The sequence below is a fragment of the Strix aluco genome, chromosome 5, assembly GCF_031877795.1.
Source record: "Strix aluco isolate bStrAlu1 chromosome 5, bStrAlu1.hap1, whole genome shotgun sequence".
Lineage (NCBI taxonomy): Eukaryota > Metazoa > Chordata > Aves > Strigiformes > Strigidae > Strix > Strix aluco.
Window position 1 is genome coordinate 2,653,778 of NC_133935.1, and position 17,039 is coordinate 2,670,816.

Consider the following 17,039-nt stretch of genomic DNA (forward strand, 5'->3'; position numbering starts at 1 on the left):
CCAGGCAGAATGTTACAGCTGAAACATGAACCACTGAGCCAAAGGGAAAAAACAGAGTATTTTTAAGAAGAGCCTCAGTAACGCTGGGTCTCCCTGTCTTTCAGTGGAGAAGGAAGGCAGGCTGCCATCCTTGCCATCAGAGATTTTTGAAGCGGGATTAGCATAGCCTTGTGGTTTGTCAAGTGTTTAATTGCAATTCTGCAGGGATGTAGCCTGAAAGACACTGGAAACCAATTTAACAATCATGCCTATCATTATATACACCAAATTGCTCCTGTGCACATATAATATTTAGTAGTCTGGAACAGAGATGCCGAGTCTGGGGGCAAGGTTTAGAACATGAAAAGCGATGAAAGGCAAATACATGTCTGATATTCATCAAAGCAATTTAATCCACGGCTGAATAGTGGAAAGAGGTAAAAAGGATTTTACGTTGTTGATCTGTGAGTTATTAATTTTTTTTCACTCATCCCTTCACTTTCTGGAACCAACAAGTGAGGATATTTATTCTGGGGGAGAATTCTCCTCTCTTAAAGGTCACTCTTGGCCACCGCAGTATCTTTTCCTCTTGAAGCTCACCACAGACTTGATTCAGGTCCCAGCAGAAGCAGTCTGTGCCATACCTTCCAGCGGGCTCAGGATCAGTCCTTTCGGCATTCTCCAACATACCCCTGGTTTTTCCAGCAGAGGTAGACTTGTGCTGTAGTCCAGATCCAGGTGTTTTGGAAGTTCACAGCATCCAGGTTGCTGCCTGCACATTTCAAACGTCTTCGTCCCACCAATACAGGGTACCAGCTCCTCCTGTGTGCTGGGCCCTCTTTAAAAGAGACCAAATAATTTGACCTCCCACTGGAGCACAGAAATTTCTTAACAGTGCAGAAGGTACTCGGCACCTTGCTGCATGATGTTTCCAGGTTGCAATCATTTGTGAGTGTGCAAGTGGAGGATGAGAAACCCAATCCAACTCAAATGTACAAGAAGAGTATTGAATTTCGTGTGAACCTGTTATATTTGACATAGTGGTCTACTTACATCTCAATCTGGCACAATGATAGCAAGTGAATCTTAAGCAGAAAGGCCAGAGAAACACACTTTGATGATGATATATATTGGGGTTCTTGCTGATACTGAGCAGCCTTCAGAAACTACCCAGAATAAACATATCTCCATCCTAATGCATTTTAGGGCTTTCTGTGAGGAATCAACACATCTTTAAAAAAACCTCCAAAGCGCTTTATTCTGTATACTTTAGAGATTAATGTCAGTCACAAATACAAGGTTAAGTCCTTCTCTAGCAAAGAAATAACCAACTCGAGCAATCTGGTTGATACCCAGCTCCCAAAAGGTGGAGCTGCAGGAACAGCCTTCAGCTGCTTTTGAAATGTTTTTAAGCTTGCTCCGAAACTTGAAGTCACGTGTGGATAATCCCCAGCCCACAGGCAAGCATTAAGATGCAAGGTTCGTATCTGCAGAGGGTAACCTGGCTGAAATTTTGTTCCTAACTAATGATAAAAACATGTAGCAACTTCTGGAGGCTGGGCAAAGTCAGTGCCCTTTCTGGGCTGAATTGTGTGTTTTGACTTTTGACTCAAGAGCATTAAAATATTTAATTGTATGAAAATCTTAGAAATATTAGGAATTAGCAAGGCCATGGCTTGAGATCTATTTTTAAATGCTATTGGGCTAAGAAATATGAAGCCTACTGGGGTAGAGGTATAAACAGTCCTGTCGTAAAACCCAAAGCTATCCAACATCTAAAGGCAAGTGGCAGGCTTTAGATTTGTTAGATGACAGTTTTGGGAGAGGAAGACACATATATCATGCTGAACTGAAGGGGAAATTTAAGTAGGCACAATGTAATTACCTTATCTGGAACCTGGCCAGGAAACCAGACTGGGATCTTTATTCTAAACGAAAACTGCATGAATTTATGCTTGGCAAACTAATTTCCATGAATAATTTATTAATTAATATGGTCTCTTTTCAATTTAATTTTTAGTGTCCGACCACCTGCAAACAAAGTTCACTTTTCTCTTTTTTTTTTCTTCCTATCTGCAGTTGTAATCAAACACCATTTCAGTTGCTGCTTTTCTTGCAAAGATTTTATTTTATTTTATTTTATTTATTTTATTTATTTTATTTTATTTTATTTTATTTTATTTTATTTTATTTTATTTTATTTTATTTTATTTTATTTTATTTTATTTTATTTTATTTTATTTTATTTTATTTCATGCTATTTCTGCTTCATGGATGACTGGATCTCCAGGCGCAAGAAACTAAAAACTTTTCAAGATCTCAGCCTATTTTAATGTCAGGTTTGAAAGTTTTTACCAACGCCTGAGTTTGGGGGTGGTGGTTTTGCAGATTTTTACAACATGGGAATATGTTAACAAAATCAACAAATATAATTTCATTTGTTAACATGTCTTTGTCTGAAATGAACAGTGGAGGTTTCACACTGGCATGTGGCATAAAGCACCTGTATATCCCTCAAATTACAGGGCATGCTGGCCTTAATTCCCACACAGTCCTGTCAAAACTCTTATCCTACAGAAATTAAGATATGTCCATTTGGGGTCTTTGGCCTGGTGTGGCTTTTTATGTGCATTATAATCAACTCTAAAGCATGCCAGCTAGGGAAAATAGCTGTGCTTTCCACAACATAACCTATTAAGAGCAGAGATCAGCACTACTCGGCTACAACTACCAGAGCCCTCCTCATTTCCTCCCTCTCTCTGCAAACACACTCTAATTTGGAGTGAGCTGGAACTATTTTTTTCGCTATATATATTGAAGACAGACTTGGTGTTTGTATTGGCCCAGTGCCTGACATGGCATTTGTGAGGATGAACCACAAGCATGCGTACTCCAGCTAAGCTGAGCTAGGAAAATGTGTGCTACAACCAGAAACTACCTTCTCCCCCCACCCCTCTGTTTCCAAACCGATAAGGCAAGGAGGGAAGCACACTTCAAGCTTCTCCTTTCTAACCTGCAGTCATGGTTTCCTCTCTTACATCCCATCACTCTGGACAGGCACACATGGAGACCATCTCCCAGTGCTAGGGACAGTCAGGGCTGTGTGAGCAAGCTTTGTGGGATGGCTTTTGCAGGGGTGGGAGAGGAGGAACATGGACCGGTCATAAATGGAAGGTGCTTTGGCTTTTTTTTCTAATAATTTGTGAGGCAACACAGCTAAGCTTTCATGGAGGAGAAGATACTACGCCCCTAATATGGGTAGTAATTGGGCGTGTTCCCAACTGGAACAAGGAGGAGAGAATACTCCAAGGAGGCAAGTCTAACTCTATATCCCAGTTGTATCCCTGGTGTGCTCCTGGAGTAGCTCTGCCCCTCACCCTGGCTACCAGTAACTCACACTTGCACATTGCCAGGAGCAAAACTCCACTGTGTTATACAAAGACGCGTTCTGTAGTAAAGTTAATCTGAAATGGGGTGATAGAGCGGTTTGGCGCGTGAAGCAGCTAATGAACTGCAGAACCTTTTGACTTGATGGTCATCAGTTCAAATCTCACCCAAGCTGGTAGCAGCCAAACTCCCCCAGACAGAGACTCTCCTGTTCTTGGGCGTCTTTCACGGGGAATCGTGGCTTTCTCACCGCTACCCCAACATCCAATACAAATAACACCTCCCCGCCTGGTAGCTTGCCTGAGATAGACTGGTCCTGTGCCAACAGAGCCGATAATTGATCGTATTTCAACAGGCACCAGCCTGGTCCTGCACCGACAGAGCCAATAATTGATCATATTTTCAACAGGGACCTTTGCTGAGGGATGTCAATGGAAGAGCTAGGAACTGAATGCCAACCCAGGCTATTTCTTAGTGTGGGAAAAGCTCCTGGGATACTGCCCTGATGGTATTTGTGCTGCACTCGTTCTAGGGGCGAACCCAGGCATTATTTTCCAAGAAATTTACAGACTGATCTAATGAGGAGATGAAATTTGTGTTAGTGTATGTGACTCAAATCTGATTTAGAGTGTAAAGGCTTTCCAAGGACCAGCCAGTATAGAGCAAACTAGTCCAGTGCATTAACAGTGATGCTCGGAGCCACAGGAAGCAATCAGATCGTAGGGCAGGAACGGCTCCTGTGCGCAGGGGTCACAGAGATGCTTGTCCTTGTTTGAGGTCAATGGGACCTTCTAGATGGCCAAGTAACTTCCACTTTGAGTCATTTACTTTCCATCTGTGCTAAGCAGAAGGTTGTTCATCTCCTGGAGGTAACTCCTACAAAGTACCTTCATTTGCACTGTTACTTAAGTTCACTAAGCTCATCTGACCAACTCATTCAGTGAAACTATTCCTTTTACTAAGCCAGCAAACTCAGTCTGTACTTTTTTCCACAATATTCCTTGAGACCATATTGCTGGCACTTAGTATTTGCAGTTCCATACTTAAACTGTGATAACAAAAGTAGTTGTGTGTTGGCATTTCTATGTAGATTAGGACGCACTCTATTTTCTCTGGCTTTATCCAAATGCTGCAAAGATTTTAATGAAAATTTCTTTCCTCCTTCACCTCAAATGTTCATAAACGTTTTTCATCCCTACTTCAAAACTTGGACAATTTCAGAGAATTACCTATCTGAGAAAAAAGAAAATCATTACTGGTTTTGAGCAAATATGAAAACCACTTTTATTTCATCCAAAATTTGGAAAGCTTTCATCACCTCTGAGACAGATAGATTTATAAACTGTCACAAAGTGGATAGAGTCTGAGGGGGTTTTTTGTGATTGAGATGGATAAAACCTCTTTACATTTAAGGTTAGCAAAAGCTAACTGAGACAGTCCCCCTCAGCATCTCCTCTAAGTGAATTATTAAGAATGCAAAGGTAGACACGTTGAGAAACTGCAGTTAATATGTTTCCCTGATACATTCCTCAGTCATTTACACATCCTCTTTTTGTTTAATCATTAAATCAGTCCATCTTTTCTGCTTCATGTGTGTCTAACTTATGTTGTTGTGTAGGGATCTCAGCTTTTTTTTTTTTCTTCTCAGAAACCCTGCAGTGATTAACAAGACATTTTTATAAATCAAAGAAAAGAAAAAATCAAGAAAAGCGGTTTTGTCTTTACACAAGCAGGTTGGCTTCACTTCTTTTGGGATTCTTTCCCCTGTACTCTTGTTAAGAAAAAATAATCTACCTACCTAGTTTACTGTGAAGTCCTCTTAGCAAGTTTCTTAAATGTGAAAGACAAGTAGGATGATGCTTTTAAGAGAGATTATTGCACAGTGTCTGTAGAGGTTGAAACACAACTTTAAAAAGAAAGTATTTTTAAGAATCTTGGCTTGAGGAAGGAAGTTGGAAGCTGCTGTCAGCTCAACTCTTTGTTTGCCAGAGGCCAATGAGTGATGAGAAGAGATTACGCAGCAAGTAAATAATGTTGAGTAACGAGCTTTGAAACTCTTCTGAAGCTTTTAAGCTTGCATTTACCTCTTCCATTTCTTCTGCATCGGTCTGAATAAATCTTCTTAATTAAAAAAAATCAACATCTGGAACAAACATTGATTTGTCATGTAAACCACAGTGCTTGACAAGCCTTCTTGCTGTTTCTGGCATTAGCAGAGTGCTGAGGGTGAGCGTGTGGCTGTGCCTGTGCTGTACCTCCTCTGGGGACGGGCTCGGTAGGGTTTTGTCCATCCACCCCTTCTCGGGAACATTTTTCCCTGGAACTGATTCTCTAGAGCTTTCCGTTGACTGGTATCCTCCTGCCCTGCGCTCAGACAGGTGTGCCAGGAGGGGACAGGAGGGATGCGATGTAGATGGTGTTTTCTGGTTCAGGAGCTGCCCGTGGCTTGCTTGGGGTCTAGTTTGGGCTAGCTCTGCTGTAGCTCTGGGCTGTGTCACAGGTGGCCACAGGTGGGCTACAGGTGGCCATCTGCCCAGCACAAAATGCAAAGTTTATCTTTTCTGACCTGCCTCCCCAAAATCACCTGCCCTGTCACGCTTTGAGGGAAGGGTGGCAATGCCAGTTCTCACATCCTGCCCTCTCATGCTTCCTGTGCCTCATTCCTGCAGGTCCCCACTGTCTCCCTTGTGTTAAGGTGAGTGTTGAGCCACTGTGTGGTGGACCGGCATCGGCAACTAATTAAAATAATGACAAGAATATGGATATGATGTGGCAAAAAAAGGAACAGGTCACCAACCCAGAGAGATGTGTGGCCAGAGAAATGCTCGCAGCAGCCCAGCATGGGAGGTGGGGAGGTGTGGGACACCAGCAACCAAGAGCAGGCAGGAGGAAGGAGGGCAGAGTTCTGGAGTTGGCTTCCAGCCTTCCTGCTAGATCAGCCCTCTGAATCAGCTCGTTCTCCCGCCAGGTGATGGCTAGACCTCAATCAACAGAGCAAGGTTGGGAACTGGCACCCAGGGCAAAGCAGGACTGTTCCTTTCTGAGAGCTGTCACCTCCAACGTCGGTCTGCGGCCATCGCATTTGACCAGCTCAACTCCCTGAGGTGGATCATCGACAATCACCACCAGCGCATGAGGGAGGCCAGACAGCTTCAAGGCAGATGATTTATGTCACCTCTGGCTTCCGAGAGGTACAGTCTTCCACAGGGTATTCACTGCTCTTCCCCCCATCTTTGTCTACCTGCCAGAGAATGCCATGGGGCAGCAGAAGGGCTCTGAGGCTCGTTGGCAACCTCTTCTTGATGTTTGCCATTGCACCAAGGGCTGAAAGGGCCCTCAATGGTAGGAAGGGCTGAAATATGCCTCAGTAAAATACCAGAGTACCAGAGCTGAGCTGCGTTGCTCTCGTTTAAAGGAATATACGAGAAGCCAGACTGTTAAGAATTAAGGTATCCTCTAAAATAAGGAGAGGAATTTCTTAGAAAGGCTCTTTGTGGCACATCAATACGCGTCAATATGGGCGTAAAGCAGCCCAACTCATTCAAGACTGGGAACATTGTTAAACAGTGAACACGGTGGCTGAATGTGCCGTTGTGTTTAAATCTCAGCTATCATTAATGGGATGGGAGAGGGGAGGAAGAAAAGGCAAAAATGGCCCATTCATGACAAAACCAGTCATTATTTCTTCCTTTACAAACAATGGGGAAAAAAGGGAAAAGTGCTCTCATGAGAACCTGTATGAATTTCCTTAAGAGGGTGTACTTTAGATGGAGAATAAGCTAAATTCTGTGAGATATTGGGGTTACCAAGGTAACAATGCAGTGTTTTGAATACGAAAGCAAATAGATGTATAAGCCTAAAGTAAATCATTAATGTACATCAGTATTTTTGAGATGGGTTGGAGTGACTTATATATTGTAGTCCCTCTTTATTTAATATTTCAAAAGTGTTCTTTGATTTAAAAGCAAACACTTACTAGGCCTCTTTTCAGACAATTATGCTCCCTTTTCTACACAGCGCTCTGAGAAGAGGCTGGTTATTGATGCTATCTAATAGAACAAACACACAAACTTGATGGAGTCAAACAGAACAGAGGGGCCTTGGTACATCAAGAAACTTAAACATGGGTGTTACTTTAAGGTTGCTAATCATCCCAAGACTGCTCAGTTTCTTGCAAACATGCATTGGTTTCAGCACCCTACTGAACTCAGGCTTGCTTGGTCAATCTGCATTATACTTTTTAATTGCAGAGAACAATTTTTGGTAACAGTATTTTTTTTAAATAAGTCTTTCTATAATAGCAAATGAAAAAGCGGCTATAGATAGTTTGGGGCTGGACATAACTTTTCCAAGTTCTTCTTGTTCATACCTATTTTCCTTGTTTAATACAATTAATTCAGTCCAGGATACTTGTTCGTAACTGCATGATGAATAACTTCTGAAGTAAGTTAAACGGTCAATTGAAGATCTTTCTTACAGGATCATGACTTGGCCTTGACAGGTACTGAACCTCTAGTTGTTAATGGTTGCTAATAACTGTGAATTATCATTTTTTTCCCAACATCCAACCATTGTTCCAACATCTCTTCCCATTTTCATTGCTATTCTAGTGACATACTCAAAGTTTGAGCTGTGTCTTTAGCAGTGCTAAAACACGGTCATTTAAAAAGGCTACTAAGGTGGAACAAATGAAGCTAGAGATCCTTAGCTCATTGAAGTTTAGGACCAACAACAGAGAATTATTTCCCAGAAGAAATAAAATACACTGCATGCCTAACACTACGGAAAGGAATTAAGTTATGATCTGTAGTTAGAAAATCTTTGTAACTACTTTCATTAGTCTAGTAGAGAAACAAAGTTCTTCTCTGATATGGGAAGTGTTAAATCTGTGGCAATTCATTCAATGCTGGAGTTTTTACAGTTCATAATGCACGCGAATGATTACAAAAAATAAGTTCTTAAGAATTTACGTAGTGTTTCTTCCCGGGATTATTTTTGGAAGCTCCTATTTGCCATATGTTACTTGTGACCCTTCCGTCTAGACACATAAGTGACTGTGAGTTTGTAAGCAGCTTCTGTGGTAGGTCTGAAGAAGGACATGGGTACATAAGAACTCCTCTGGTTTCTGCAACTGTGTTAATAGTCTAGCAAAACATACCCCTTCTGGCAAATCTTGCCTCTTTTAGATCATCCTGACTACAGCAAACTCCCACCACTTCCAGACGCAGAGGACAGCCTGCTATGGGAGCAAGTGGTTTCCATGCGAAAGCACCACGCTGGGACACTTCTCTCTCGGGACATCCCGCTGCCCGTGCACGTTCAGAGGAGAGATGGAGGAGAGCGGCTGCCCAGTTAAGGCTCGGCACAAGGAGGAGGGGGAGCTCTGCCGGCCTTCCCCAGGAAGCTCCCAGCCGGATGATGGTGCCACACCACATCACTGCTGACAGTTCCCTGAGCAGATTCCTTCCATGGGTAATTAGCCTTCACGAAGCATGAATGGACTAGTTTTCTATCAGGAGACTGAATTTTAGCTGACAAATTAGACAGATTCCCTGAGGCCAGAGTTATGCAGCTTTGCCAGTCTCACTAAAAATGTGATTTATAACAGATTCCTCGGTAGAGGCACTCCTTGCTTCAGGAATGAGGGTGCACACCATACTCCTAATGCGATGGTCTTATAAACCTTTGTCTTCTGCTAGGAAAAAACTGATTGTTACCTGCTTTTGATTTATCCAGTGACTCCTCTTTTGTCCAACTAAGTGTGACGGTGCCGGGAAACTACAGTCTGTATTCAGAAGTCAGACATGCGCAGGTGTAAATAACATTTTAGGAGGTAAGGCGATGTTAGTTTGGGAAGTTATACCAGATGTAGTTTTCTGGATGGAGTTTCTAGCTGGGAAAACAACTCAACAGATTTTGCCTAAGATAGGTCTCCAGTTTTTGATGATGTTGGCATAAAACAGAGGAGCAGAGATTGTGGCCTGCGGAGTTCAGGCTTCTTACCTTGTGTTAATTATATGAGAAATATCTCATCCTGCATGTTCCCCTGCACCGGGGTGATGAACAGCGTGAATCCCGATGCCTGTTATTTCCGAGCGTAGCCCCAGGGGCGTGACGAGCCTGCTATGCCGATTCACCCTGCAGGCAAGCGTGGTTATTTCATCAGTGCGGGGCAAGCATGGGTAAAAGACAAAAATGAAGTTCAGCAGACAAGAATGCCATATTCTGCTTTATTCCCCTTCTTATCCTGCCTCTAAACCAGACCACACAGAAAGGGAGACAAACGAGACGTTTTCCCAAGACTAATGGGAAGACACAGAGTCTTGTGCAGTTGCAGAGTCCCAGGTAGCAAAAATGATGGGCAAGGAGAAAGGGGAAGAGAGAATTCAGGAGGGGCTTTAGACTAACATAATCCCAGACCCAGTTCTTGCTAACCGAGGCTCCACCTCTGACTCACCACTGGATTTTCTCCTTATTTGCCCCTCGAGTGAAACCGGTATTTGTATTCAGTGAATATCAGCACTTGCTTAGATCAAAAAGCAGGCTCACCCATCCCTGACAGTGTCTTGAACATGTCTGTGTTTGCATGGTATTAATAGTTAATATTTATTTTAATTATTAATTTATATTACTTAATAACTGCATGCAGTGTTATTGAGGTACCAGGCACATCCAGAGGCTGGTAAATGATGCGGGAGAAGCTAATAAAACCCACGTAGTCTAGATCTAGCAAGTGGATAATGTGTGGCAGGCAGATGCAAACAGAGTGGGCTGATTTTATTTGTGTGAGTTGTGGGCTTAAGGAGGACATTGCCCAGGTGAACCGACAGACAACACCCTCCTTCAAAACTTCCTTTTATCTCCATGTGAGCTGGGAAATTTATAGCTCCGTAACATTATTACTCCCAGTCATTAAAGAGTGTGGGATTTTTAAATTTAGAAAATCAGAATCTTGTCATGTAAATACAAATAATGACTTCTACAGAAGCTGAATCTTATAATCACAGAATCATCTAGGTTGGAAAAGACCTTGAAGATCATCCAGTCCAACCATTAACCTAACACTGACCGTGTAATCAGCACATGCAGAGGAAATTATGTAATTTCATTTATATTTGTGGCCGCTCAAGGAATTTAAGATGGCGGTTTTAAAAATATAATAATCTATATATCACTTAACTTTAGTCTACTGATATGATCTTGTGGGAAAAAAACATAAAACATGGATGGATCAAAGCTTCCCTTCAGATACATAATTAGATGAACTTTTTGGACAGCCTTTACATACTGGTTTAAAAGAACCATAATTTTATTTTTTTCAGGTCCACAGGTATGACAGCAAAGCTTCATCAGATATTTCTTTGGTGTGTTAAGGTTTTGAAATTAAAAGGCAATAAAACATCCTCATATCCAGAAATCTTCTGAAGATGTTACTTTAATAGCAATATTTGTTGCCTTTTTTTAAAGTTTAGGTTGTGTGTTTCTTCCAAAGGAATATAAAGCTGGCGTAGGACAATTCTAAGAAAATAAGATCTGAGATTTTTAACTAGATATTCACAAGTTTCATAGTATTATATCAAAATTAATACCCAAAATTTTCACTACCCTTTTCTCATGACTATTAAACTTCTCTTATAGCTGCAAAAGTTGACAAAGACCTAAAGAAAAAGATTCTGGACAACTGAAGATCCAACCCTTTATTTCTCAGTTCTGTATCTGTCAGTCAGTCTAACAACTCTCTCTATATAAATGGATATATTTCATCCTTAGAGGCAGACAGACAATGTATATGGTAACTTCTGAGTTACCAATAGCATCTTCTCAAATATTATTCCTTAAGGTGACATAAGACATTTCATAAATGCTCCAAAACCAAACTTTGTAGGTATTTGTTTGCTAACGCCCAAGATACAAATCTCAGTCCTGTTGCCCTCGTTTTACAAAGCTTACCTGCTGACACAGTTTTGTAAGTACAGAAAGCCTTTTAAAGCCTTGGCTTTATGTGATTTAGGTAGATCCTAACCTTATTTCTGTGTAGGCTAAATGAAATGTTGCAAATTTACCTATCATCTGTGATTTTAGTTTACAGTAAAGATTTGTAGATTCACTCATGAAACCATTTTATATTTCACAAACAGAATTAATGAATTAAATGACCTGAACATCTGCAGTGACTAAGACAAACTCCCCACAGGCGTTCGAGAGATGATTTTAGGCCAAGTTCTGCAGCCCATTATTTTATCTCCACTAGATGTCAGACTGTTGACAGAGCTGGAAGGGTTTAATCCCTATTTCATAGTAGAGAGCATGGATCAAGCACGGTCAGGATCACAGCTACAATTCTTCACTTCCAATCACCAGCAGTAACCCAAAATAGGAGATACTCTGAGTCACTATATTGGGTTTTTCTCATTCTTTGCTCTTTTAGCCCCTGTCTTTGCCCTCCAGGAGGACTACTTCACTTGTGAGTTCCTCAAAAATATTTAAGTGCATGTCATTTTACTCCCTGTCAGCGAGCAGGTGGTGAGGAGCTTTTTTGTTATTTCTGTTCCTTAGTAGGGATATTTATTTTTATTTTCTGGGAAGATGTAATTTCAGAAAGTATTCTCACCACTCCAATAGTATGTTTATAAGACAACTGAAGGAGGAAGGCTGGACTACAGGCTTAGCAGATGAATTAGATTTCCCAAACAGCAGAATCAGGATAATATTTCCAGGACTGTACACAGGATTTTGGAGGATTTTGCTCACAGATGCTAACCAGTGGCTTCTGCAGCCCCGAAAAGGTAAGTTTCCCATGTGCAGCTCTGCAAACATGATACAAGCTCAGCATGTCAGGTTTAATGTGCATGTGGAGAGTGACTACACGCTGCATGGAAAAGCAGTGAGTCTGCTTGAACTCTCTGTCCTGTGATACAGAGTTACTCCGTGTATGCACAAAAGCCTGGTGAGCTCAGTATAGAGCACAGGAGTGATTTATGTGCGCTTATTTAATAGCAACTTTTTGGATGCTCAGTTGTCCGGGTTGCTGAAGTCCAGAAAAACTGTTGCCGCTATCAAAACACATGAAAAGCCAAGATTTTCACATGAGAGATGAGATCCGATTGTATTTGTATGGGAAATCCGTATTATATGGCACAACTTTCAAACTTAGCACTGCTCATGGGAGCATTTTCACACGGGAGTCTAGGACTTAAAATAACACTGGGCAGTTGAAAAGGTCAGAAGAAGAGACAAGTAACTGCACACTCTCACCTTCACAGTCCTCCTCAAGAATCCTCCTTTCCCACAAAACTTTAAACAAAATGCTCATAACTTATTTCAGATATCCTGTCTCTATGCAGCACAATCCATTTCTGGGCATGCCTCTCTGTAAACCCACTGCTTACTGTCACCTTCCCCACATCCATCTTTCCTCTTGTGATCAGTGTGAACAGCAGCCTGCCTTGGGGAGAGTGATGTCCTTCCCTGCTTTGGGGATTGCCTGAAGCAGCCCTGTCCTTTCCTACAGACATTAAACTGCAGTAACTGAATTTTTCCCCTGCCACAGTGTTAAACTATAATATTGTCAACTGACACCTAAAAAGAGGAAAAATCAGTAACTTTTTTTAAGGTTTAGTTTTACTCAAATTTGCATTACCTCAGTGTACAGGAAAAAGAAAAATGTCATTCAGAGTGTCTGATAGAGAGCGGACTGTACCCCACCTTCTCCTCTACGCATCCATTTTCTATTTTGATTACGCTCACCTCCTTAGTCGTCCCAATCCATACATACCCTGGCTCTCACAAAAATGAGAACATCATTCCCCATGTGCCAATCTCAGTCCTGATTTAGTGTATCTGGTGCAATAACAGAGAATAACTCCCCACGCTTTGTACAGGTTTCCCTGTCTCTGATACGCCACACGCCATGGTTTTATACGTGTAAACACGCACGCAGACACGACACAGAAGTCAGTACAGGTTTTGCCATTGGGTTCTTCCCAGTCCTGGTAATTAAATCCCAAACATGGGATTTAATGTTAAATCCTGTAATAATAGGGAGAGTCTCTATCCATGAGAAGACATTTCTAAACAGGAGGCCTCTCCCTGGCCAAGGTTTTTGCTTTGCTTGCGCCCTCGCAGCACGGCAATCACTTCGCGTCACAACTACAAACCAACTGGGAGGGAAGAGGTCGCCGCGGCAAAGGAGGGAGCCAGGGGAAAGGCAGGCAGAGAAAGGCACTTGTTAGGATCTCCGGAGGATGCCTGGCCAGCTCACATTCACGTTCAAGCAGCCCAAGAGGTATTTTCAGCTGGAGGACAGGAGAGGCACAGCTGGGAAACGCGTGGAAGGTGCGGGCAGAGCCACGCACAGCACCTATGGGCCAGGATGGGGAAAGGGAGGAGGTGGTAAAATAGCACGAGTGTTTCCTCTGTCCTCAGAGGCAGCTGTTGCCAAGGGCAAAGCTAATGACAAGCACAGAAAAAAAAAAGACCTTTCCCTGGGTGTTTCCTGGTCGATACTGTTTAAAATCAGAATGCTGGAGAAGCGCAGAGGCAATGAGCCAGGGCTGGATGCAGCCCTCACGCTCCCAGGGCTGACACGTACTTTACTGATGCGTAAGACATCTCTGTGTCTCTTACAGAAAACAGCAGGACTATGTAAATTAGCGTACACATAATCTCCTTTCATTTAGAACCAGCCTTCTTACAATTCAGCTTCATTTCCTGACACACCAGACCAAAACCCGACATTAAATTCTACATAATATAAATCAACTGGTACATGAATGAGGTGAAATTAATGTACCATGAAATTGCCCAGGTTATGAAGGAACTAGACTTTGGGTACCTAAGTAGTGTCTCTCCAATCCAGCTGAGCAGGGTAAGGATTGTGTCCTTCCATATGCTGGTACAGTCGCCCAACATGATGATGGTAATGCCGATCCTGACAAAAACACTCCACGCAAATGTGGCATAAAAACTTTGTGAGGGGCAGATGATGGTTATGAAACTCCTCGTTCACTCTGGAAACTGGACTGCATCTAACAAATGAGGCAAGAGTATCTGCAGTGGCTCTGAGCCTGACAACTGTGCAGGGGACGGCTTTTCATCTGTATTTACTTCTTGGAAGACACCATTCGTTTCCATGACAAACTGCAAAGCGCTTTGAACATCTCCTCCAGGGCCTTGCAGGCTTTCTTTCCAGATGGAGGGACTTCTTTCTTGTGAAGAATTAAATTTATTTCTGCTATTACATAACAAAGGAGTGACACATACAACTCAACATCAAATGCAACCGCTCTTTTATGGCCCTTGGACACATGTGTAACATCTCATCTGAAGCCAAATAACCTCTGGAGTTGTTGGCTTGGGACTGCAATAGCTATTCTTGGGATTAAGACAGTCTGCGCAGCATCCATTTCATATGGATTCTTCATTGCTCTTGAGTACCTCCAAAAAACTTGAAAGCTGTTTTGTGTTCCACCTCTGGTGGTTAAGAAGGTGGTGCTATCTCCTCCCAGATGTGCTCTTCCTCATCTTAGCATAGGTGTTCAGAATTCCTCGGCCAATTACTGTAATTTGCCTGGTGTAAGTGGGAAAGTGAGGACAGGCATGAGGGTATGGTGTGCTCCACAGCTCAGTGGATCTGCCGTGGGGCTCACTGCTCACCAACAAAGGCTAATCAAAAGCATTTTCCCCAGTGCATCAATCAATTTCACTGGATCCTATTAAATACTAGACCAAAAATAAAAGCTTTGGGCTACAGCTTCAAAGCTCTGTGGCCCAAGTCATGCTTAATCTAATACAGGCCCAAAATAAGAGACAGAAAACTAATATTTATGCCGGAAATATAACATGCTGTGGGATTTGCTTCTTTAGTGTAAAGTAACTTTTTCCAGAGCCCAGATTTTACTTTCTGGTGGAAATTACCTCCAATAAAAAAAGGGCAAGGCTAGTATACAAGTTGTGATTAGAATGAGCGGCCATCTCTCAACATTTGAGACGTGAAGGATTCAAAGTCTTTGACAGGCTTTGCCTCCTGCAGAGCCAGTGTTTGCTGAAACGGGGCAACTGTCTCCCTCCGCAGTCTCTGCTGGGATGGATCTTTCTCTGCAATCAGCTTCAAACACCAGTGCCTCAGGAGACTGGTCTACCTCTTAATTTTATGCAGAACCCTTAAAAATAGGTTCTGCATCATTTTATTTTCAGATGGAGTAGTCAGCTCTAGGTGGATTGTTTCCCTTCTTGTAGTTCTCTAAATCTGTGCTAAGTAAAATGAATGTTATTTAGACTGTAAGCTCTTTGAGGGAAAAACTGAATCTTTAAGGGATCTGCCTCTGTTCACAGAATCAGGCAGATCAGATGAGTTCAAGATATAACATCTGTGAGTAATCTGGTAAAAATGACTAAATTCTATATTTGATATCCCTATGATCCTGCAAAACTCCTTTATGAAAAGCCTATCTCAAAGTATTGCATAACCTTGTAATAAAGGTGGTTCTGAGTATGTTGTTGAGAATGAATGAAAGCATGGAAAGACTAAAATGAGGAAAACCAAAAATGGTGTGGCTGTTTAAGGCAGAAAAAAAAAAAAAAAAATCAAGAGAGATCATATACATAGGCAAAACTATTTTTCACAAGGATCCACAAGTAATAATCAATAATACTGATTGAGGAGGCATTTGATGAAACAGGCAGCAAGTCTAAACAGGGTAAAGCTGGCCTATGGAAATTATTGGAATATCACTAAGATCAGAACTCTGTTAAGATTGCCAGAAAAAAAGACTTTTCTGTTCTTCATTGCTTTTAAAGTGTTCTTAAAAAGAACATATTTATATGTGGAGCTGCTGTACTATATCTAACCTTGCCCCAGGGTAAGAATGAGTTACTTTTGTCTTCCTTTAGAGTCAGCTGGGGTTAAGTTGAAGGCTTAACAATGTACTAGTTTGAATTAGAGAATTAATGCATCCCCATCTGATGTCTTGGACATCCATGGTCTAGTCTGTATTTTCAGCTATTTGATGTGAAATATTTTGCAATGTAACTCATCAGTCCACTGCACGAAAAATCTGTATACTTAATGGAGCGCAGGCTGGTTAATGGTCACCTTAAAACATCAGATGTTTTAAAAAAAATCCCTAAACTGATATGTTTATAAAAGGTAAATAAAAAAGCCTGTTGCTTACAAGATTCGTGTTTGGCAAAAGGCAAAATGTCAGCTAAAAGATGAAGACAGTTAAATTGGACTGCTGGGCAAACGGCACCCCTTCCCAAACAGGGTAGGATACAACTAAATACAAAATTATACATTTGCAGATAGTTTTCACTGAGCACGCGTGACTATTTTGTCAGATTTTAGTGTACTCCACTGCTTCCTTCACTGAAGTTGTGATCTGCTGCTTGCCCAGGACTACTGAATGGTAGCAAGAATGTGCAGAAAAATTGTATGTGCTGCAGCCGAGTCATCACTGTCGGGCACAACATAGTCAGCCACAGCCAGGACACTTCTGATGCTTCACTATTTTTAATCTCGAGTTTCATTGCCTTTGAAACAAATTACTCTTTATCCATGAACAGGTGATTGTTAAAAGTAATAGAAACTGTTAGCAGGAATAATTTGCATGATTGCAATGGGTCTTGACTGGCATCTTTTACTTACTTGATTTCTACTTGTTATTTGAAGCTGT